Here is a 25,499-nt window from a genome sequence, read left to right as displayed (position 1 = left end):
CAGGGACAGCGGAGCCTGGTGGGCTGCCGTCTATGGGGTTGCACAGAGCCGACTCTGTGCAATGACTGAAGCGACTTAGCAGCAGCAGCAGCATGGATTACTTGAGAATCATATTGTTTAATTTCTAAGGTTTGAGGAGGAGATTTTCCTGTTATTTTTTCATTACTGATTTCTAATTTATTCAATTATAGTCAGAGAATTTGGTTTGTATCATTTTATTCTTTTAAATATGTTAAGATATATTTTATCACCCAGGATATGGCCTAACTTGGTGAATGTTCCCTGTACACTTGAAAAAAATGTGTGTTCTGCTACTCTTAAATGAAGTATTCTATAAATGTATATTTAGGTCAATCAGTTGATGGTATTGATTAGCTCTGGTATAACCTTGCAATTTCTGTTTGCAAGTTCTATCAGTTACTAGAAATGTTGACATTTCTAATGATAATTGAATATTTGTTTACTTTTCCTTTCAGTTTTCTGTTTTTGCTTCATGTATTTAGAGGTTCTGTGGTTAGCTGTATACATATTTAGGATTATTATGCTTTAAATGGATCATTTAATCATTATGCAATGTCTCTTTTTATTTAAGATAATTTTTTGGTCTAAAATATACTTTGTCTAATATAATTATTGTCATTCCAGCCTTCATTTGATTATTGCCATATGTTATATATTTTTCCATCCTTATACTTCCAATCTACTAATATTATTATATTTAAAGTGAATTGCTTGTAAATAACATTTAGTTTCATCATTTTAATTCATTCTAAATATTTATTTATCTTTTAATTGGTTTATTTAGATGTTTACATTTAATGTAATCATTGATATATTTTAATAGGCCTATCATTTTGTTGTGTTCTATTTCTATTTTTATTTCCTATTTACCCTTTCTTGCCTTCTTTGAGTTATTTTTAAATTTTTATTTATTTGTTTATTTTTATTATTAGATCTATGACTAGATCTTTGTTGCTATGAGTGGGCTTTCTCTAGTTGCAGTGTGTGGGCTTCTCATTGCAGTGGTTTCTCTTGTTGTAGAGCACTGACTCTAGGGTGCTTAGGCTTTAGTAGTTGTAGCCCATGGGCTCAGTAGTTGCAACTCATGGGCTCTGGAGCATGGACTGTATAATTGTGGTTCACAGGCTTAGTTGCCCAGTGGCATGTGGAATCTTCCCAGAGCGGGGATCGAACCCATGTTCCCTGCATTGGCAGATGGATTCTTAACCACTGGACCACCAGGGAAGTCCTCTTTTGGGTTATTTAAACATTAAAAAAGAGCTTAAATTGACAATTGTAAGAAATAATGGCAATCCCTTGTTCAGTTTGCTTTGTTTCCTCTAATTATAAACTTTGCAAAACTATAATATTGAATCAGTATATTGACATTAATACAGTCTTATTCAGATTTCCTCAGTTTTACTTATATCCATTTGTGTGTGTATTAAGTTCTATATAATTTAATCACTTCTTTATGTTTTTGTATCCACCACCCCAGTCAAGGGTCCCTTGGTCTCTTACATTATAACCATATTCACCTTACTTCAGCTCCCTATGCCCTAACCCTTGGCAACTGCAATCTTTCCTGTCTTTCTAAAATTTTCTATCTTAAAATGTTATTTAAATGGAATTGTATAGCATATAACCTTTGGGATTGATCTTTTTCACCCAGCTTAATTTTCTGCAGATTCATCTATATTGTTGCATGGTTAATAGTTTGTTTCTTATTATTGCTGGATAATAATTCGTGGTATACTAGTACCACAGGTTGTTTAACAATTCACCTGTTGAAGAACATTCTAGGCCAATCCCAGTTTTTTAATATTACAAATAAATAAATTTGCTATGGATACTTATGTAATGTTTAAAATTTTTAGTATTCAGTATTAGTTTATCTTTTTTTTGTATAATATCTCTTAGAATGGTTTCATTGCTCTGAGGATTACAAAATCAGGTAGAATGTAGAAACTTACCATCATGTAGGGCCTATTATCCTTATCCCCTTTATTTTATGGTTTCTTATTAATTATTTAGTGCAATTTATTTAATATGACTTATTATAGTTGTTCAGTTCAGCTCACTTCAGTCGATCAGTCATGTCCAACTCTTTGCGACCCCATGAACCACAGCACACCAGGCCTCCCTATCTATCACCAACTCCCGGAGTTTACCCAAACTCATATCCATTGAGTCAGTGATGCCATCCAACCATCTCATCCTCTGTCATCCCCTTCTCCTCCTGCCTTCAATCTTTCCCAACATCAGGGTCTTTTCAAATGAGTCAGCTCTTCTCATCAGGTGGCCAAAGTATTGGAGTTTCCGCTTCAACATCAATCCTTCCAATGAACACTCAGGGCTGATTTCCTTTAGGATGGACTGGTTGGATCTCCTTGAGAGTCTCCAAGGGACTCTCAAGAGTCTTCTCCAACACCACAGTTCAAAAGCATCAATTCTTTAGCACTCAGCTTTCTTTATAGTCCAACTCTCACATCCATACATGACTACTGGAAAAACCATAGCCTTGACTAGATGGACCTTTGTTGGCAAAGTAATATCTCTGCTTTTTAATGTGCTGTCTAGGTTGGTCATAACTTTTCTTCCAAAGAGTAAGCGTCTTTTAATTTCATGGCTGCAGTCACCATGTGCAGTGATTTTGGAGCCTCCAAAATTAAAGCCAGCCACTGTTTCTACTGTTTCCCTATCTATTTGTCATGAAGTGATGGGACCAGATGCCATGGTCCTAGTTTTCTGAATGTTGAGCTTTGAGCCAACTTTTTCACTCTCCTCTTTCACTTTCATCAAGAGGCTCTTTAGCTCTTCTTCACTTTCTGCCATAAGGGTGGTGTCATCTGCATATCTGAGGTTATTGATATATTATAGTTGTATTAAACCTTTATGTACCCAGTTGGCTTCAGGCTACAAGTTCCAACCAGGTCTATGGGTTATGGCTCATTTGCAGAGACTTTGCAGTGCAATTGAATCTATCCCAGGAAGGTACCACTAGCAGTCAGTCTGGGATTTGGGCTGTGGCTTATCCTGTTCCTGTCACAAAGTCTATGGTAGGCAGTTTAGGACTCGGCCCATGCACGCACAGTCCGGGGATTTGTCCACGAGTTCATAAATGGCTTTATGGGGTCACTTTTCCCAGCTTCTGCCTCTTCATACTCTCTCAGATACTTTCATATTTCCTAGGTGTCCTCTTTTTACTCCTCTTGGTCAGAAAGCTGAGGGTTTATTTATCCTCTTCTTCTGCACACTGGGCTGGGAGTGTGAGGAAAAGGAGAACAAAAAGGGAGTGATGTTTCTCCTATTTATCCTGAGCATTAGCAGACCCCTTTCCTGCTCTTCAAACCAGAACAAGGACTGTGTTCTGCCCATTCCAGGTTTCAGCTGTGTTGCATCCAGGCTGAGGAAAAATGTGCTTTGATGACTTTGAATTATGTCTCTCCCCCAATCTATCATTTTCATTTGAGTCCTCGAATACCTCATTCTGTCTACAGTTTATAACTGCACTCAGTGGGAGAGACAGAGTGGAGTTTACTTTTTCCTTCTTACTTCACCCATTTTGTCTTTCAAACATTTGTTGACATTTGACACATCCATCTACAGGCGTTTCTTTTTAGTTCTCTTTGTCTTCATGAACTTGTGTTTTCGTTCTTTACCGAAGCTCTTTATAGCTCTGGTAAAGTCTTAAATTAAGAAAAAGAGGAGACGGTCAATCTTCTGTCTTTGTTTTATGGATTCTAACAAAGTTGTGTTCTATGCAAACTTTGACTATTTTTTTCTTGCTTTTCTCTGTTAGTATTAGTTGCTGTTTTAGTTCCATTTCAAGCTCTTACTGTTGTTGTTTTCTTTTCTTTTCTTTTATAACAGGTAACAAAGGCATCTATTAGAAAGTTGGAAAAAATTAATTGGAAATCTGCTGTTTTGTTTTTTCCAGCTGGTTAGAATAGAGCCACCCTCTAATTGTAAAATATGAATATATGAATATATATATGATATATGAAATATATGATAAATAAGACATTCAGATTTTCCTCTTTCTTTATGTTAACCAAAGGAAAATATTTTAATTTGTTCACTGTTGTTGTTTAGTCACTAAATCATGTAAGACTCTGTGACCCCATGAACTACAGCACGCTAGCTTCCTGTCCTTCACTATCTCCCTGAGTTTGCTCAGATTCATGTCCATTGAGTCAGTGATGCCATCCAACCATTTCATTCCCTGTCACCCCCCTTCTCCTCTTGCCCTCAATCTTTCCCAGTATCAGAGTCTTTTCCCAACTATGACAATAAAAACCCTTTACATCTGTATATTGCTCTCATATCTTAACATTAATTCTTTAGTTAGATTTGATAATTACAGGTTTGCATCAACATCTACCGTATTTTTTGAGAAGAATTATTTTTATTTCACTTTCTTTGGGATTTTGCTGCCTGTCTTTACTAATTAAGTACCAAAGTGTCCTCAGAATTGTGAAACCTTTGCTGAGAGAAATATCTATTCTAGTTTAGTTGGTTTTCATTATATTCGACTTTCATTGTTCCTTTTATTTTAAGATTGTCATAAGCATAGACCTTTAACTTTATGTGATAGAGGAGAAACTGGGGTTTGGAACTAGATTTTATCCATAGGTACACTGCTTTTAACTTTCACTTTTTTATTAACGAAGCTAATGTGAAAGCAAAGTGTTTTCTGTTGCCAATTTAACTTCTTTAATTAAAAATGAAAGTTATAAGGTAATAGTGCCATGGGTGAAGTTCTAATGTTATCAGAATGGGGAAAATGGGTTTAAAATTGAAACGGTTGACATGGTGGTGACTATACAGTATCAGGAGTTTTGACACTTTATTTAATGGAAAAAGGATACCAATGCCTTAAACTCTTTTAGTATTAACTTTAAAAAATTATAAAACTATAAGAGGCATGACTATGAGAAAAGCACTGATGAAAGCCGAGGGTGCCCTGGGAAGGTACGAGTTTGAAAGATTAAAGCATGAATACTCGAGGTTTCAAAATGTAAAAGAATGTGTATCCTGTGCCTAAATGAGGTCAGGCAAACCAGAATTCCTCCTCACTTTTACCAGCCTCATAAAGTTGACAGGTGTTTGAAACAAACAATCATTTTGGAATGTGCTGAACCTGATTATAGCAAAATCCCTGTGAAAAAAATCATGGTCTACAGTCTTTGTGCCAGTGGGAGTGGCTTGAGGAGTTAGTTAATTTTCTTGACTACAAAATAAGGTATTCAGAAAAGTATTTTCATTTATGGAGAGTCTTAAGATCCCCCTCTCTCATTTCCACCTATATCAGAAAGTATGTTTTCAAACAATAGTTTCCCATTCATGAGGACCTCAGCCTATTGAGATCAGTGTATCTGTCATGCCTGTGCAGTTCACTCAGTAGAATCTCTAATATTTGGTAGAATTATGTTCTCCACCCCCCACCCACAGAAAAAGCCCAATGTCATACCAGACACATCACTTTACAAAATGTTAATGGATTTCCCTCAGTATCAGTATCATACACAGAGGTATTTCAGGCATATAGCATGTTACATCTACAAAGACTTTAACATAAAAATGTCCTTGGCTCAGGACTCACAGTAAAAGTGTAATAGTAAAGCTAAATTAATTTCATGGTAATTTATCATCCCTAAAATTTAAAGTGGGAGAAGGCAAAGGGTCTTTCAGTCAAGTACCTACCCCGTGTCTTCTGACAAGAACTAAAAGCTGAGAATTAGTGAAAACAAACTAAAAGATGGTAAATCTGGGTAAATTTATAAGGAATTTTTTCCCCTGTAAGTCCACATACTTGACAAAGCCAAAAGACATTGAGTCCCAACAACACTGATACTTTTAGAAGATTCAGTTTTTACATGAGCAATTGTGGCTGATGGAGGGGACCTCTTGAAAGCACCAGGCATGTTGGAATGGCTGTCCAGGGTGAGTGGGACAGCCACATCCCACTGGCCTTCAGAGCTCAGAAAGCTGGTACCCCAGAGCTCAGAATGGGTACCCCATTCCCTCCCACATCAGACCTCTGTGCCCAGCCAGCTGTGTGACCAGGAAGAGGCCATGGGGCCCCTGTCCTAGCTTCATGAGGCAGAGGGGACCATACATGTCAGCAGCCATTGCATGGGTTTCTTCATAAGCATCTCCAGCCTTCCCAAAGCTTCCCTCAGCTTCTGTTCTATTATTTCACAGGTGGATCCAGGAGGGAATTTTTCCTCTTTACAGCCCCTTCTCGGGATGGCTGTAAAATTATCTCCAACCGTTTCACCTGGAAATCTCCAAGAGGACATGCTGCTCCTGTTGACATCCCGCTGTGTTTTCAGATTTGCAGATTTGTCTGTGGCGTGTTTTCCAGTCCTGTACTTTTCTTCATTCTCCCCAAGTGATTCATTAGTATGTTTCCTATTGTAGAGGGTTATCATTAATATACAAATTAATAGTCAAGGAAGTATCCAAATTTAGGGCAGCGATTTTTTTATATACATAGAGGAAATTGAGTTAGTTACTTTCTTTCCTAACAAAACCTCATTTTGCTAGATTTTTAGTTTTTAAATTTTTTCTTGAAAGAGCTTTATTGTCTTCATGTGTTTATAAAGTGAAATACATACTCTCTGCAAAAGCATAAGAAAATCCTATAAATACAAAGAGTACCTATAATTCCATTTCCTGGAGATGGCCTCTCTTTCCACTTGATTTAAATCCTTCTGGTCCTTTTTCAGTTCAGTTCAGTCGCTCAGTCATGTCTGACTCTTTGCGACCCCATAAACCACAGCACGCCAGTCCTCCCAAAACCAGGTCCATTGAGTCAGTGATGCCATCCAACCATCTCATCCTCTGTCGTCCCCTTCTCCACCTGCCCTCAAACTTTCCCAGCATCAGGGTCTAAATGAGTCAGCTCTTTACATCAGGTGGCCAAAGTATTGGAGTTTCAGCTTCAACATCAGTCCTTCCAATGAACATCCAGGACTGATCTCCTTTAGGATGGACTGGTTGGATCTCCTTGTAGTCCAAGGGACTCTCAAGAGTCTTCTCCAACACCACAGTTCAAAAGCATCAATTCTTCGGTGCTCAGCTTTCTTCACAGTCTAACTCTCACATCCATACATGACTACTGGAAAACCATAGCCTTGACTAGATGGACCTTTGTTGACAAAGTAATGTCCTGGCCTTTTAATATGCTATCTAGGTTGGTCATAACTTTCCTTCCAAGGAGTAAGCGTCTTTTAATTTCATGGCTGCAGTCACCATCTGCAGTGATTTTGGAGCCCCCCAAAATAAAGTCTGACCCTGTTTCCCCATCTATTTGCCTTGAAGTGGTGAGACCGAATGCCATGATCTTAGTTTTCTGAATGTTGAGCTTTAAGCCAACTTTTTCACTCTCCTCTTTCACTTTCATCAAGAGGCTTTTTAGTTCCTCTTCACTTTCTGCCATAAAGGTGGTGTCATCTGCATGTCTGAGGTTATTGATATTTCTCCTAGCAATCTTGATTCCAGCTTGTGTTTCTTCCAGCCCAGCAGTTCTCATGATGTACTCTGCATAGAAGTTAAATAAGCAGGGTGACAATATACAGCCTTGATGTACTCCTTTTCCTATTTGGAACCAGTCTGTTGTTCCATGTCCAGTTCTGTTGCTTCCTGACCTGCATACAGATTTCTCAAGAGGCAGGTCAGGTGGTCTGGTATTCCCATCTCTTTCAGAATTTTCCACACTTTGTTGTGATCCACACAGTCAAAGGCTTTGGCATAGTCAATAAAGCAGAAATAGATGTTTTTCTGGAACTCTCTTGCTTTTTCGATGATCCAGCGGATGTTGGCAATTTGATCTCTGGTTCCTTTGCCTCTTCTAAAACCAGCTTGAACATCTGGAAGTTCACGATTCACGTATTGCTGAAGCCTGGCTTGGAGAATTTTGAGCATTACTTTACTAGTGTATGAGATGAGTGCAATTGTGCAGTAGTTTGAGCATTCTTTGGCATTGCTTTTCTTTGGGATTGGAATGAAAACTGACCTTTTTCAGTCCTGTGGCCACTGCTGAGTTTTCCAAATCTGCTGGCACATTGAGTGCATCACTTTCACAGCATTATCTGGTCCTTTTTAGGGAACTAGAACTTCCCTGGTGGCTCAGACGGTTAAGCATCTGTCTACAATGTGGGAAACCCGGGTTCAATCCCTGGGTCGGGAAGATCCCCTGGAGAAGGAAATGGCAATCCACTCCAGTACTCTATTACCTGGAAAATCCCATGGACAGAGGAGCCTGGTAGGCTACAGTCCATGGGGATGCAAAGAGTCAAACATGACTGAGCAACTTCACTCACTTATATGTGTGGTGCACAACTACCCTCTCTCCTTAGAACATTTCCAATCCCTTGTCCCTCCTGTTTGCTCAGTAACACCCAAACTTGGTCCAACTTTAATTTTATGACCAAAAACCTCACAGGGACCCTTAGGACAGCGCAGCAATGTGAGTCCACTTCCCCAGTTGGTTCACCCTCCCACTCTCTAAGACCACTGTTCTATGCTGCCTTTTCTTTCTCCCAATCCTTACCACCCTTTCCTCCCCTCTCATTCAGATGATGACCTTGTTTCTTATTTCAAAGAGAAAAATAGGAGCAATACAGTGAAAGCTGTCTCATTGCCCAGCCATCAGCTCACAGCCACCAGCCTTCTGGCCACTGTTCCCACTCTGACTCTCCTCTTGCTGAGAGCAACCCCCATACAAGCTCTGCATCCCATCCCTTCTCCTAGTCAGGGGTTTTGCTTCTGACGGGGTTTGACCATTCCTTCGTTCTTCCACTCATCAGGTTTCCTCTCAACTCCTTCATTCCCAGTAGCACAGAAGCGTGCTATGCACTCAACCATCTTAAAAACATGTTCTAATGTCTGCATCACCCACAACCACATTTCTCTGCTTGCCTTTATGGTAGAATTTCTCAAGAGTTGGTAGACCATTTTCACTTTATATTGACTATATTTTCTTATTTTTGGTATTCTTGATGTTTTGGTGTTTGGGGTCTTGATCTTTGGGAAACTGCCCCTCCCAGAGCTAGCTAATTCCTGGAATTAGCAAAGGACTGCCCTGCAAACACCTTTGATATACAAACTAACAATTCAGAGCTCACACCCCAATCATCTCCTGTATCAAACTCTCACATACCAAACCAGTATTTCCCCTGCCCTAAGTCACCCCAAGGCCAGGTACTGAACAACTAGGGGCCATTCCTTTAGCCCACAGCCTGCTGAAATTATCCAGACAAGATAATCATAAACTTAAACCTACCTACTGTGCCTCACCCACTCCTTCCTTTGAAAATCCCAGTAAAGTTTCTGTTCTGGGCCGTGTTCCCCTCTCCCCTTCTGCCTCCTGGCTGACCTCGATTCTTCCCCATGTGGCCCTGCAGGGTATGCCAGGTCTCCCATTTCTGGGGATCCTACTGGATCTTTTTTCCCCACTTTCTCTGTCAAGCAGAAAGAGAGTTGCACTGAGTGTGAGCAAGGACATTCCTTGAGCTGAACACTGCAAGTGAAAGTGAAAGTCGCTCAGTCATGTCCGGCTCTTTGCAACCCGGTGGACTATACAGTCTGGGGAATTCTCCAGGCCAGAATACCGGAGTGGGTAGCCTTTCCCTTCTCCAGGGGACCTTCCGAACCCAGGAATTGAACCAGGGTCTCCTGCATTGCAGGCAGATTCTTTACCAGCTGAGCCACAAGGGAAGCCCATTTCTGGGAATCTGTAGGTATAAATTTCTTCATTCCTGACAGTCATGTCCATGTTTGTGTACCTTACCAGATCTGATTCAAACAAATCCTGGGTACACACTTTAGAATACACTTCTGCCTGGGTTTTCTGTTTAAATGACTGTAATCAGATGTTTGTCCCCAGCATTCCTCTGAAACAGATCTTAGGACACCTGCTTCTTGCCAAACTCAGTGGTTAATTCTTGGTTCTCCTATTGCTTGAGCTCCTAGTAGATCTGATAGATCCTTATCATCTCCTTTTTACTTTTCTAAAAATATTTGGTAACTTACTTGCCTGCCTTGACTCTTAGTTGTGGTATGAGGGGTCTTAGTTGCTGTGCACATGGGCTTCTCTTTTGTGATGGTTGGCAGGCCCAGTAGTTGCAGCAGTCTGATTCAGTTGCCCCGGAGATGTGGGATCTTAGTTCCCTGAACAGGGCTCAAACCTGTGTCACCTGCATTGGAAGGCAGATTCTCAGCCACTGGACCACCAGGGAGAGTCCCTCAGCTGTCTTATCTTTAGCCGCTACCTCTCCCCTGCATTTCTGTCACCTATATACAACTTCCTACTTGATACTGTCTCCTGGCTCTCTGATACAGGAGACTTTGTGTGTCCCAAAACACACTCTTGAGTTACTCCTTATACTCGCCTGATTTTCCCATTTCTGGATATAACACCACCATTCACCTAGTTCCTCACTCCAAAAAAACTAGGAAATATGTGGTTTTTGTTTTCTGCCTTCATTTGTTTCTCACCACTACCCCTCTCCTTTCCTTTTATTTTATTTATTTTCCTTATTTATTTATTTTCCTTTTATTTCTCTTCCTACCAGCAAGGAGGCTTTGTTGTATGATCTTGTTTGGCAGATCTTGTCGTTACTGGAATTACGGTAGCTCAATGGTAAAGAATCTGCCTGAAATGCAGGAGACGCGGATTCTGTCCTTGGGTCATGAAGATACTCTGGAGGAGGAAATGGCAATCCACTCCAATATTCTTGCCTGGAAAATTCCATGGACAGAGGAGCCTGGCGCTCTATAGTCCGTGGGGTTGCAAAGAGCTGGACATGACTAAGCACGTATACACCTCATTGTAACTGGGAGAATCTGGTGCAGCTTGTCTAAAGAAGGAAAAGCAGGCGGTTTCTACATCAGAAGCTGCGTGAACAGCCGTATGCTTGATGGGGAGGGTCCAACCACTGCAGCCAGGACTGAGACGGGCAGCAGTCATGGAGCAGCCTAGGGCTCCTCTCTTGGGAGAGAGGGTAGTAGTTTAATTGTTCAGTCGTATCCAACTTGCTCAGACTGTAGCCTGCCAGGCTCCTCTGTCCATGGGATTCTCCAGGCAAGAATGTTGAAGTAGGTTGCCATTTCCCTCTCCAGGGGATCTTCCTGACAGAGGAATCAAACCCAGGTCTCCTGCATTGCAGGCAGATTTTTTTCTGACTGAGCTACAAGGAAAGCTCAGACTGGGAGAGAGGGGCTTCCCCATTAGCCCAGCATCAGGAGGCTCTTTCTGCAAACAGTAATGATGTCTCTCACCTGCCATCACAACTCCTCATTGGTGTCAGTGTCCAAATTCAGGTCCCTCTGATGGTCTCTGCCACTGTTCTCTGTTTAAGTGGGTGTATTTTAGCTTTAGCATGTCATTCTTTTCCTTTTAAAAAATATCTCTATTTATTTGGCTGTACCTGGTCTTAGTTGTTGCATGTGGGATCTAGTTTCCTGACCAGGGATCAAACCTAGGCCCCCTGCATGGGACTGTGGAGTCTTACCCACCGGACCACCAGGGAGGACCTTAGCATGTCATTCTTCATTCTGTCTTTTTCAACTGTTTTGCCAATAAATATTGGATTAGGACCAGGCATATTTTTTTTTTCTTTTGGAATTTCAAATCAAATATTTAAAATTTTTATTTGCTTCTTCACTTTAAGCCCCAAGTATGTCAGCACATGCTAACCAGCATGGAAGGAGGGAATCTTGCCTTATGTTGCTGGCATTTTTCTGTGATAGATGTGCAAAGATCTGTTAGCAATTAAGGATTGATTTCATTGTCCAAGAGATTTGGGGACTGAAAGCTTGGCATCACAGGCTATTTGGGGATCCAGGAAGTAGGACATGTGCATTTCACATACTTTATCTCCTGTGTCGTAGCTACTTCTCCGTCAGATGAGTTGGGCTTCCTGGAAAGAAAAGATTTGGGGGCATAATTGTCTAATTAATGTGGATGGACTTGGTGTACAGCATTTTGAATACCTAAAAAAGAATGGACACTTATTTTGAAACTTAAGAGTGAACAATATTATAAGTAAAGTGGGTTGATTTTTTTAAACCTACAGTAGATTTTATTTAAAACTGAATATTTAACAGCTAATTGGGTAAGCCTAAAGGCTTGAAATTACACGTCTATGAATTTAGGCCTTGCGTTTTTGACACCTTGGATCCTCTTCTCCCTCTTTTGCTATTTTTAACTTACCGCAACAGATGAGGGGCTCTTAAACCATCTGTTAACCTTTCTTTCTCCTTTTCTTAACCATGTAGAGTCGCTCAAGGCAAGAAGACCCAGAGACAGTAAGACTGAAACAAAAAGCAAAGGAGGTAGGCATGGCTCGAGATCATTGGGTTTGACATTTCAAGGCTTTTGCCTATTAATTTTTTATGCCTTGCTACTTGTATATCGTTAATAAAAATCTGACGAAAAACTTTTTAGGATGTATTTGTTGCTTTGGCTTTGATCTTAATGTTTGCAAACTAATACATTAATACATGTGAAGCCTTAAGGAGTTTTTCTAAGAGAATATTTCCATACATTATGTTTTCATTTCCATTTTAGGTAGCTGAGCCTCTGTGGGGTTGTTGATGGTGGTGGCATTCGATTTTGGTTGGGAAATGTTATTTCTTTGCCTGCCATTAAATGTGACTTTTGAAGCATGTGAAACCTTGTCATCAATATTTTACCTAAATTCACTTCAGTAAGGTCCTGCACTTCTAAGAAGTGTTGCCATTTCAAATTCTTCATTTTGGAAAGATGTGTGGAACTCCATTCGGTTATTTGTAATAGTAAAACTCATCCCAAATCATCTAATCAAAGGGCTTGCTGTCTGGTTATTAAAATTTCACTTAGGTTAGGCTACAGAGATCAGCTCAACTGAATGTCATTATCTTTGCTCCCTTTAAGGTGCCTGCTTGCTAGAAGTGGCAGCTGTGCCTGGCTAATTGAGTTGCAGTAAAGCCAGTTGTCCAGAAACGTAAGTCACGCCAACTAAAACATGGCATCTTGTTCCTTAACATATGTACAGGTCCCCCAATGCAAAATGTAGTCATGACATGACAAAATGTCCACTGAAAACTTCGAAAGAGTATTTGAGATTCAAGGATCCGATGAATAATTAGATCACATTTGAACTTTTATTTCATGAAAATAAGTAGATAGGAAACTTGAATGATTACTCATTGGAAAATGATTGCTCACCCTGTTTTGAATGTCTTGCAGTGACACATGGGTGAATAGGCTGCTGAAATGGCCCTTTAAGTTGTGTTTTACTCAAAAGTGACTGTGAAATTCTTTGAATATTTATGATTTATGCTGAGTATCATACAACCTTCAATAGCTTTCAGATTTTTATCCTTGTAAGTAATGTTTGAAATGTCTATCATATTCTGATTTCTGAGTGGTTAATTATTCAGGTAAATGTTAAGTACCTTTCTCTAAGAGGAGAGGGAATGGGAAAAAGCATACTTCACAGGAAAGCAAAATTAATTCACCATGGTGATTAGTAAGATAACCACCGATCAGGGTCATCGTTACAGATATTTCTTTTACTGTTGTTCCCCAAAAGATGAAATTGTTAACAACCATGGTTATTTTTTAGATCCACTAGAGGGAGTAATGTTGTACAGATAGGTACTTTTAAAAAGATCTGTTTGTCATTGAGTTGGTAAATAAATTTGTGGTAATAGTATTATCAAAATTTAACAGCCATGATATTTTAAGTCTCTTTCTATTTGCAAATGTTGCTAGGTGGTTGATTTAAACCCCAAACCAGCTTTTCGGTGACGGAGGAGAATGCTCTATACTTTCATTTGTCCTACTTCTTTCTCTTCCTTCTAATGTAATTCCTTAATTTTCTAATTCTGCTTACTGTCCTGAGGCAGTTTTGATATGCAAATAAGCTTTAGCATTAAGAAAACCGGAAGCTTTTGAAATTCTGACTTTCATTTTTTGAGAGATTGTGTGTTTGGTATGGAAGCCCCACAACAGGGAATAAATGATTATCATTTCATTTCTACTGTGGCTTTCAAGAGCACGTGTCTGTTCCTGGATCTCCTGGTGGTCTGCCTGACCAGTGCTTTGGCTTGGTGGGTAAATGACACCCTCCCAGATAGAAGATGCCACCTGGTCTTCTCTTTTCCATGAAGTGATAATAAGATGAAGCCTCAAATGTTATGTTTTATTTTCCAAAACTTACAGAATTTAAAGTAATTAACCCACGATGTTTTACGAACATTTAGAAGTACCGAAGGGCTTGCAATGGAAGTGCAACACTGGGCTCATCTTCCGTTCCTTTCATACCGCTCCTCAGAGCAATCACTTGATAAAACAAAATTTTACTGAGGTAAAATTTACATACACTGAAACTCACACTTGAAAGCCGGTTTTGATTCATTGGTCCAGTTGTGTAACTACCACCACACTCAAGATACAGGTCATTTCTGTCATTCCAGAAAATGCCCTCATGCCCCTTCTTGTCAAAAAAAATTTTTTTATTTGTCTTTATTGTATTTTTACTTGGTTAAATGTTTTCCAGTGTGTTTATATATATATATATATATATATATTTTTTTTTTCCTAGCTCTGCTGGGTCTTCATTATAATCCATGGGCTTCTCTAGTTTCGACTCACGGGCTTAGTTGCCCCATGGCGTGTGGGACCTTAGTTCCTAGACCAAGGATCAAACTTGTGTCCCTGTATCAGAAGGCATATTTTTAACTACTGGACCACCAGGGAAGCCCCAAAATTAATTCACCATAGTGGCTGTTAAAATGACCGCTATTAGAGTGATTGCTATAGAAATTTCTTTTACTATTGTTTCAAAAAAGGTGAAATAGTTATAAATGTGGTTATATTTTAAATCCACTAGAGGGAGTAATGAAGTTCAATTTATCAATCTTTAAAAAAGTTGTATCTTTTATGCTTTTCATATCATTTCTAAGAAATCATTGCCTAACCATGGTCACTAATAATTACTCCTCTGTTTTCTTCTAAGAGTTTTGTAGTTTTAATTTTTATGTTTAGGTCTTGATGTATTCTGAGTTACATTTTATGTATGGTGTGAAGTAATTGTCCAAATACAACCTTTTGCATATGGCTCTCCAGTTGTGCCAGCACCATTTGTTGAAAAGACTGTTCTTTTCCCCACTGAATTGTCTTGGTAGCCTTGTCGAAAATCACTTGGCCATGAATGTAAGGGCTTATTTCTGGAGTCTCGATTCTCTTCCATTGACCTAAATGTCTATCCTTATGCCAGTACCGCACTGTCTTGATTTATGGTAGCTTTATAATAAGTTTTGAAATTGAGATGTATAAGTTCTCCAACTTTGTTCTTTTTCCAGATTATTTTAGCACTTTTGTGTCATTTTGTATTTCCATGTGAATTTTAGAGCAGCTCATCAATTTCTGCCAAAAAAATAAATAAATAAATAAAAGCCCAGCTGGGACTTTGATAGGGATTATATTGAGGCAGATCAGTTGGCAGAAAATTGCCATGTTAACAATATTGTTTCCCAATCCATGAAGATGTAATTGTCTCTCCATTTGTTTAGATCTACTTTAATTTCTTTCAATAATGTTTTATAGTTTCAGAGTATGTTTTACACTTCTTTTGTTAAATTTATTTCTAAGTCTTTTATTCTTTTTGATACTATTATGAATGGAACTGCTGTCTTAATTTCACTTCAGATGTTCATTGCTGGCACTTAGAAGTACAATTGATTTTTGTTGGTTGATTTTTTTTTTCTATGTTCATCTTCTATCCTGCTAACCTGCTGTACTCATTATTAAGTTGTAGTCTTCTTTTTTCTTTAAACTTGATTTCATAAGGTTTTCTATATACTTAGATTATATTTTCAGTCTGGATGCCTTTAATTTCATTTTCTTGCCTTATTTCCCTGTCCAGAACCTCCGGTATAGTGTTGAATGAAAATGTTAGGAGTACACATTTTGTCTTGTTCTCAGTTTTAGGAGGAAAGCATTCTGATTTTTGGTTAAAAAAATAATTAATTTTGATGAAGTGCATGTTATCAATTTTTAAATTTTATAGTTAGTGTGTTTTGTGTTCTGTCTTAGAGATCTTTGCCTATATTTGTCCTGCACCCCAATTCCAATGTTGGTTGGGAATCTTTCCCACACTAACAAGCAATGTGCCTTCACCAACTAATGTCCTACACTCAACTCAATTCTGACGCTATCCAGAGATAGGGTCAGATTACACAGCTTAATCCCACAAGGTTGCCCTCCACTTCAGGTGCTAATTGTAAGTTCAGATTGTTATCTGTGCTTCTAATTGACCAAACCAGCTACAGACGGAAGGTTCCCACAACCATATCCTTGGGTTTGATTAATCTGTTAAAAGAGTGGCTCACAGAACTCAGAAAACCCATTTATTCTCTAGAGTACTGGTAAACCACTTCAGTATCATTGCCCTGAGAACCCCATGAACAGTATGAAACGGCAAAAATATATGACATGAAAAGATGAACTCCCCAGATTGCTAGGCACCCAATATGCTACTGGAGAAGAGCAGAGAAATAGTTCCAGAAGGAATGAAGAGGCTGAGCCAAAGTGAAAACAATGCCCAGTTGTAGATGTGTCTGGTGGTGGAAGTAAAGTCTGATGCTGTAAAGAACAGTACTGCATAGGAACCGGGAATGTTAGGTCCATGAATCAAGGTAAATTGGAAATGGTCAAACCGGAGATGGCAAGAATGAACTTTGACATTTTAGGAATCAGTGAACTAAAATGGATTGGTATGGGTGAATTTAATTCAAGTGACCATTATATCTACTACTGTGGGCAAGATGTCCTTGCTCTCTAGAGAAGTTTGGTGGTCTATCTTAGAAGTTTATGTCTATGATCTACTATAAATTAATTTTTGTGTAATTGTTGATTTCTACCTTTATTTTTGTCATTTTTGCTTTATGAACCTTGAAGCTCTGTTACTAGGTACATACACATTTAGGATAATTATATCTTCCTGATGAATTGCTTCTTTATAATTATGAAATTTTCCATTTTTTCTCTAGAAATACTCTGTCTTGAAGTCTGCTTTTCTGACATTAAAATGACCATTGAAGCATTCTTATGCTTACTGTTTACATGATATATATGTTCCCACACTTTTACTTTCAACCAGACTTTATTTTATATTTAAAGTGCATTTTTTATTGGTAGCATATAGTTGAATATGGCTTTTATATGTAGTCTGACATTCTTTGCTGTTTAGTTGCAATAAATACTTCATTTATATTTAGAGCAGTTATCGGTGTGGTTTGATTTTAAGTCTGCTGCCTCGTGATTTGTTTTTTATTTTCTTCTTTTGGCCTTCATACTTCCTTTTACAATATCTTGCCTTCCTTTGGAGTAATTTAATGTTTTTGTATGTTATTTCTTCTATCAACTTTTGAATTGCAAATTTGGAAAACTCAGCAGTAGCCACAGGACTGGAAAAGGTCAGTTTTCATTCCAATCCCAAAGAAAGGCAATGCCAAAGAATGCTCAAACTACCCCACAATTACACTCATCTCACACACTAGTAAAGTAATGCTTAAAATTCTCCAAGCCAGGCTTCAGCAATACATGAATTGTGAACTTCCAGATGTTCAAGCTGGTTTTAGAAAAGGCAGAGGAACCAGAAATCAAATTGCCAACATCCGCTGGATCATCGAAAAGCAAGAGAGTTCCAGAAAACATCTATTTCTGCTTTATTGACTATGCCAAAGCCTTTGACTGTGTGGATCACAACAAACTGTGGAAATTCTGAAAGAGATGGGAACACCAGACCAGCTGACCTGCCTCTTGAGAAATCTGTATGCAGGTTAGGAAGCAACAGTTAGAACTGGATATGGAACAACAGACTGGTTCCGAATAGGAAAAGGAGTACATCAAGGCTGTATATTGTCGCCCTGCTTATTTAACTTCTATGCAGAGTACATCATGAGAACTGCTGGGCTGGAAGAAACACAAGCTGGAATTAAGATTGCTAGGAGAAATATCAATAACCTCAGATATGCAGATGACACCACCCTTATGGCAGAAAGTGAAGAGGAACTAAAAAGCCTCTTGATGAAAGTGAAAGAGGAGAGTGAAAAAGTTGGCTTAAAGCTCAACATTCAGAAAACAAAGATCATGGCATCTGGTCCCATCACTTCAAGGCAAATAGATGCGGAAACAGTGGAAACAGGGTCAGACTTTATTTTGGGGGGCTCCAAAATCACTGCAGATAGTGACTGCAGCCATGAAATTAAAAGATGCTTACTCCTTGGAAGGAAAGTTATGACCAATCTAGACAGCATATTCAAAAGCAGAGACATTACTTTGCCAACAAAGATCCATCTAGTCAAGGCTATAGTTTTTCCAGTGGTCAGGTATGGATGTGAGAGTTGGGCTGTGAAGAAAGCTGAGCGCTGAAGAATTGATGCTTTTGAACTGTGGTGTTGGAGAAGACTCTTGAGAGTCCCTTGGACTGCAAGGAGATCCAACCAGTCCATCCTAAAGGAGATCAGTCAGTCCTGGATGTTCATTGGAAGGACTGATGCTAAAGCTGAAACTCCAATACTTTGGCCACATCATGTGAAGAGTTGATTCACTGGAAAAGACCCTGATGCTGGAAGGGATTGGGGGCAGGTGGAGAAGGGGACGACAGAGGATGAGATGGCTGGATGGCATCACCAACTCGATGGACATGAGTTTACGTGAACTCCGGGAGTTGGTGATGGACAGGGAGACCTGGCGTGCTGTGATTCATGGGGCTGCAGAGTCGGACACGACTGAGCGACTGAATTGAACTGAACTGAACTGGCAACCCACTCCAGTGTTCTTGCCTGGAAAATCTCATGGACAGAGAAGGCTAGTAGGCTACAGTCCATGGGGTTGCAAAGAGTCAGACACGACTGAGCGACTTCACTCACTTTGAAATTATTACATATTAGTGGCTGTTCTAAGGCTAACAATATGTATCCTTGGTGTATCAAAGCCTGTTTAGAATTACATTGTACGATTGTTCACATCTACTGATTCTCCTTTCACACCTTACAGTACTTTCCACATCACAATTTATATTTCACACTTCACAAATTCAATAACCTTAAAATAGAATCATTCCATGTATTCACTCTCTTACCCCATCTTTTATACTATGCTATGCTAAGTCACTTCAGTTGTGTCAGACTCTGTGCGACCCCATAGACAGCAGCCCACCAGGCTCCCCCGTCCCTGGGAGTCTCCAGGCAAGAACACTGGAGTGGGTTGCCATTTCCTTCTCCAATGCATGAAAATGAAAAGTGAAAGTGAAGTCTCTCAGTCATATCTGACCCTCAGCGACCCTATGGACTGCAGCCTATGAGGGTCCTCTGTCCATGGGACTTTCCAGGCAAGAGTACTGGAGTGGGGTGCCATTGCCTTCTCCGTCTTTTATGCTACTGTTGTTATATATTTTGTTTCTATATATCTTGTAAGACCCAAGTGGCTCACACAGTAAAGCGTCTGCCTGCAATGTGGGAGACGTGGGTTCAATCCCTGGATTGGGAAGATCCCCTGGAGAAGGAAATGGCAACCCATTCCAGTACTCTTGCCTGGAAAATTCCATGGACAGAAGAGCCTGGTAGGCTATAGTCCATGGGGGTCACAAAGAGTTGGACACGACTGAGTGACTTAACTGTAAGTCCCACCTTACAGTGCTTATTATTTTGCTTTAAACAGTCAGTTTTTAAAGTAAATGTGGGAAGAAAAAAGTTTTGTATGTTTACAAAGTTATTTACCATTTCTAGTGTTTATTCTTTCCTGTAAATTCAAGTTCCCATTGGGTATCACTTTCCTTTATCCTGAAGAACTTCCTTTAGCATTTCCTTGTATTAAAAGTCTAATGACAAATTCTTTTAGCTTTGATTCATCTGAAAATATTTTTATTTCATCTCTTTTGGGGAGGTTATTTTCATTAAATATAGAATTCAGTGTTGATAGCATTTTTCTTCATGTTTTCATCTTTAGAAATGTAATTCCATTGTCAGCTGGCAGCCATTATTTCCAATGAGGCATCAGTGAACAGTGTTAATTTTTCAATGATTTTCTGCTCCTCACCGGGTCCTTCTGAAGCTCCAATCACATATGCTTGACCAATTAATATTATCTCAGAGTTCATCGAGACTTTGTTCTTCAGAAAGCGTAAGTGTTGACCAAATTCCTCGTACTTGGGAGGATGCTAAGCCCAAACTGTCTTCCTTGCAGTAGATGAAAGCTGAAATCTCTCCTCTTTCAGCAGCTGCCTTTCTGCAGGCTTCTTAGAGTTTCCCTACATATTTGCAGTTCAGGGTGAGCTAAAGATTTGAGGGGAGTTTATATAAAAATTTGGTGACTCCCCACCCTGTGGTTCCTTTTTTTCCCCACCTGACTTTTTCCCTCTGAATTTTTGGCTTCTCTGGCTGCTTCAGATTCTAACACTTCAAGTCAACTCAGACTCTCTGTTTCAGTTCAAGCTGTTCCACCCCATAGAGACTAGGGAGTGCCTTTGGGGAAAATTAATAAGAACATAGATCTCACCTAGTACAATTCCCTTATTTCAAAGCTTGAATCCCTACCTCTTTATGCCTGTTTCAGGTCACTTTCTAGTGCCTTCAAACAGTTTTTCAAAGATTTTGTTCAGAGTTTATAATTATTATCTACAGAAGTGGTAGTCTGATACAATATAGCCTTTCATAGTTTAAACCACAATTTCACAGCAATCATGTTTAACTATTTCTAGTATAAGGTCTTCTGCACTTATTTCCATGCTTAAAATACTATGCTTATGTCTGAATGCCTCAACTTTAGAATTAGCTGGTGGATTTTTGCTGTGTTAGATGAAATTTAACTTAATTTATGTGTCTTTCACCTCCATACTAGTATTGTTCAGTCATATCATACCAATATAGTTACATGACTGTTTTGTTATTTTAATTGTTACCCATGTAACTTTAAATAACCTTCTTAAACCTACATTTCTTATTCATCAACTCTGGAAAGTATCTTGACTATCCACATAGTAATATAAGGATATTAGCACCTTTAACTTTCCTTCTCTCTTATTTTTTTTGCCTTTCCACCCCCACTTCTGTATGCTGTGCCTTCATTTTTGTGTTGCCAAGCATAATAACATTTAATTTCTATCACATAAACACAACTATGGCTTTTGTGACTTGCCTATGGCTTGATTCAACATTTATGAATGCAGCAAATATTTATTGTAGACCTATCGTGAGCTGGCCCCTGTCCTTGGTCCTGGGGAAACAGAAGTAAGTACAGTAGTGAAGAAAAATCCCTGCCTTTGTGGAACATACTTTCTAGTGGGAGGTCAGGTGGAGACAGAAAACAAACAAGATAAAGAAGTAAATATTTAGTAAGAAGTAAAATATTTAGTAAGATTATTGTGCTTAGAAGAAAAATTAAGCTAGGAAAGGGTACAACGTGTGTGTGTGTGTTTACATGTGTGTACACATACCTGTGTGTTTTGTAATTTAGATAGAATTGTCAGAAAAGATCTCGAGAAGGTGATATTTGAGTAAAGTTCTGAAGGTAGTAGGCTTCCCTGGTGGCTCAGATGGTAAAGCATCTGCCTGCAATGTGGGAGACTCGGTTTGATCCCTGGGTGGGGAAGATCCCCTGGAGAAGGAAATGGCAACCCACTCCAATACTCTTGCCTGGAAAATTCCATGGACAGAGGAGCCTTGTAGGCTATAGTCCATGGGGTCACAAAGAGTCGGACACGACTGAGTGACTTCACTTCTTCTTCTTCTGAAGGAAGTAAGGGGGTAATCCATGTGGATATTGGGGGAAAGAGTTGTAGGCAGTAAGTACCTGTACATTATAAAGAGTAAGTATTGTTTGCCATAGAACTAAGAAGGTATTATGACAACATTCCTTCCCAGTGCTTCCGGGGACCCCACTCTTTGTTACTCACAGAAGAATGTTCAATAGAATTAGTTCTTGTGCTTGGCTAATTGCTCATAGTCACATCATGTTTTTCTTTACATTTATTTATTTAGATGCACTGGGTTTTAGTTACAGCATGCCAACTCTTAGTTGCAGCAAGTGAGATCTAGTTCCCTGACAGGGGTTGAACCTGGAGCATGGACTCTTAGCCACTGGACTACCAGGGGAGTGTCCTATATGATATTTGGATCATACTTTTCTTGTGTATTTTCCCCACCACCTTTGCTGTTACCTTTCTTTATTCTTGATAAAGAAGAAATCTATTTTATTCATTGTGTGTACCTTCCAGGTTATTTTCTCCATTATTTAGAACTTCAATTCTTTTTTCATATCTATTGACTTCTGCTCAAATCTGCTCTAATTTTACATTATTTTGTTATAACTCTGTGATGCAGTTGTTAATTTTTCCTAGAGTTTTCTAGGTATCTTTCCCTTTATTTACCTTGATTCTGTGCATTTTAAAGATTCTCAGTTATTATAAAGTCCCATCATATACGCCTATGGAACCGTCCCACATCTTTTCCTGGTCACCTTCCTTCCAAAGCCTGATATCTTCCTAGTCCAGATAGCGCTGCTGGCATCTTCAACTGCTGTGTAGTTGACACTCTGGTACCTCCCTGTCCTCCCAGTTCCATGTCTTCTTCTGTATCAGACCCCTAAACACACAATTAACTCCTTAAGTGACTCTTTCAGAAGAGGTATCAGTTCAGTTCAGTTCAGTCGCTCAGTCGTGTCCGACTCTTTGTGACCCCATGAATTGCAGCACGCCAGGCCTCCCTGTCCATCACCATCTCCCGGAGTTCACTCAAACTCATGTCCATCGAGTTGGTGATGCCATCCAGCCATCTCATTCTCTGTCGTCCCCTTCTCCACCTGCCCCCAATCCCTTCCAGCATCAGGGTCTTTTCCAATGAATCAACTCTTCGCATGAGGTGGCCAAAGTATTGGAGTTTCAGCTTTAGCATCAGTCCTTCCGATGAACATCCAGGACTGATCTCCTTTAGGATGGACTGGTTGGATCTCCTTGTAGTCCAAGGGACTCTCAAGAGTCTTCTCCAACACCACAGTTCAAAAGCATCAATTCTTCGGTGCTCAGCTTTCTTCACAGTCCAACTCTCACATCCATACATGACCACTGGAAAACCATAGCCTTGACTAGATGGACCTTAGTCGGCAAAGTAATGTCTCTGCTTTTGGATATACTGTCTAGGTTGGTCATAGCTTTTCTTCCAAGGAGTAAGCGTCTTTTAATTTCATGGCTGCAGTCACTATCTGCAGTGATTTTGGAGCCCCCCAAAATAAAGTCTGACACTGTTTCTACTGTTTCCCCATCTATTTCCCATGAAGTGATGGGACCAGATGCCATGATCTTCGTTTTCTGAATGTTGAGCTTTAAGCTAACTTTTTCACTCTCCTCTTTCACTTTCATCAAGAGGCTTTTTAGCTCCTCTTTACTTTCTGCCATAAGGGTGGTGTCATCTGCATATCTGAGGTTATTGATATTTCTCCTAGCAATCTTGATTCCAGCTTGTGTTTCTTCCAGCCCAGCATTTCTCATGATGTACTCTGCATAGAATTTAAATAAGCAGGGTGACAATATACAGCCTTGACGGACTCCTTTTCCTATTTGGAACCAGTCTGTTATTCCATGTCCAGTTCTAACTGTTGCTTCCTGACCTGCATACAGATTTCTCAAGAGGCAGGTTAGGTGGTCTGATATTCCCATTTCTTTCAGAATTTCCATAGTTTGTTGTGATCCACACAGTCAAAGGCTTTGGCATAGTCAAGAAAGCAGAAATAGATGTTTTTCTGGAACTCTATTGCTTTTTCGATGATCCAGCGGATGTTGGCAATTTGATCTCTGGTTCCTCTGCCTTTTCTAAAACCAGCTTGAACATCAGGGAGTTCACAGTTCACTCCCTGAACTGTGCTGAAGCCTGGCTTGGAGAGTTTTGAGCATTACTTTACTAGTGTGTGAGATGAGTGCAATTGTGCAGTAGTCTGAGCATTCTTTGGCATTGACTTTCTTTGGAATTGGAATGAAAACTGACCTTTTCCAGTCCTGTGGCCACTGCTGAGTTTTCCAAATTTGCTGGTATATTGAGTGCAGCACTTTCACAGCATCATCTTTCAGGATTTGAAACAGCTTAACTGGAATTCCATCACCTCCACTAGCTTTGTTCGTAGTGATGCTTTCTAAGGCCCACTTGACTTCACATTCCAAGATGTCTGGCTCTAGATTAGTGATCACATCATCATGGTTATCTGGGTCGTGAAGATCTTTTTTGTACAGTTCTTCTGTGTATTCTTGCCACCTCTTCTTAATATCTTCTGCTTCTGTTAGGTCCATACCATTTCTGTCCAAGAGGTATATGGGAGGGAAACTCGAGTGTTCGCATGTTTGAAAAGTGCTTTTGTTCTGTCCTCAAATTTGATTGATAATTTGGGTAGGTATAGAATCCTAGATCTAAATATCTGTCAGCAGTTTGAAGGTCCTGCTCTATTGTCTTCAAGTATCTAGTGTTGCAGATGAGAAATATAATGTGAGTTTGATTCTTTTTTTTTTTTAAATAGTTAACTCTTTGTTTTTTTCAGGAGTCTTTTCAAATCTTTCTTCTTGGTATTCTGAAATTTAACAGGGATATATTTATGTTGTCTTTTACATTCAGCTTCCTGAAACTTTGAGAGATCCTCTTATCTTAAAGGCCCACATTATGTCCATATGCTCAAGGGCAGAATGAACACCTGACTGGTGGCTTTTTTCCATTTGGATTTGAGTAGGCAGACAGCAGATCATTCAGAATACAGATCCTTTAATTAATTTCCTTATTTCCAGCCCCATTGCTGACTCTGTGGGTGTGAAATTTGACTTGTCTAAGTCTAGAACCTCTTTCAGCTGATTTCCTACCCACAGCTCTAGGCCTCCTACCTATGTTCAAACTGCAACTTTCTCTGTCCTACCTCCCCAGCTAACTCACATTGCCCATCCCTTTCAACCAAACCTTTGTTTGGCCCACCAGTAATCCCACCCTGTTCTCTGCATAGTATGGATGAGAAATAAAGGATGGATATTTATAAACACTATCGTAGTATAGTATGGATGAGTGAATCTGTTTTATTTGCCTTCTATCTTTCCCTGGGAGCTCAGGAGGAAGAGTATGTCACATGCCTTCCGTTTACCTCCCCTTACCATCTACTCCTCACCCTCTTCTATCCTGACCTTTGTTCCAGGTGGCTGACCTGTAGAGATACATTGACTACCATCCTTGCCTTCTGTGTCTGATTGGATCCAGCTAATGGGGACCCTAGCAGAGGATCAGAGGAAGGAAAGAATAAGGCCATGATATTTATTCCTTCAGCTCTCTCTGTGGAGTTGTCCCAGGCTGAGCCCCCTATTAAAAGCCACAGCTTTTGCCAGGTGGCCCTTTTCACATAGGCTGTGGTTCCTCTGGCTCCTCTGGCCTCTGTAGTAGCCTTGCTTCTTCAGGCAGATATGGCAAAGGACCCTTCT

General features: G+C 39.6%; 1 long non-coding RNA gene across 2 annotated transcripts in view; it reads left to right on the top strand.

Annotated features, from left to right (window-relative positions):
• The window catches only part of LOC105607560 (uncharacterized), a 226,245-nt gene that overhangs the window by 152,358 nt on the left and 48,388 nt on the right, over positions 1 to 25,499 (top strand). For both annotated transcript variants that reach the window (XR_006056154.2, XR_009596318.1), the window contains 2 exons: positions 12,289 to 12,345; positions 12,926 to 12,995. This is a non-coding gene — a long non-coding RNA (uncharacterized LOC105607560). The remainder of the gene's footprint in view (positions 1 to 12,288; positions 12,346 to 12,925; positions 12,996 to 25,499) is intronic.

Source organism: Ovis aries, chromosome 14 (assembly GCF_016772045.2).
Source record: "Ovis aries strain OAR_USU_Benz2616 breed Rambouillet chromosome 14, ARS-UI_Ramb_v3.0, whole genome shotgun sequence".
Lineage (NCBI taxonomy): Eukaryota > Metazoa > Chordata > Mammalia > Artiodactyla > Bovidae > Ovis > Ovis aries.
Note: the sequence above shows the minus strand (reverse complement) of the source record. Positions and strands in the feature narration are given on the sequence as shown.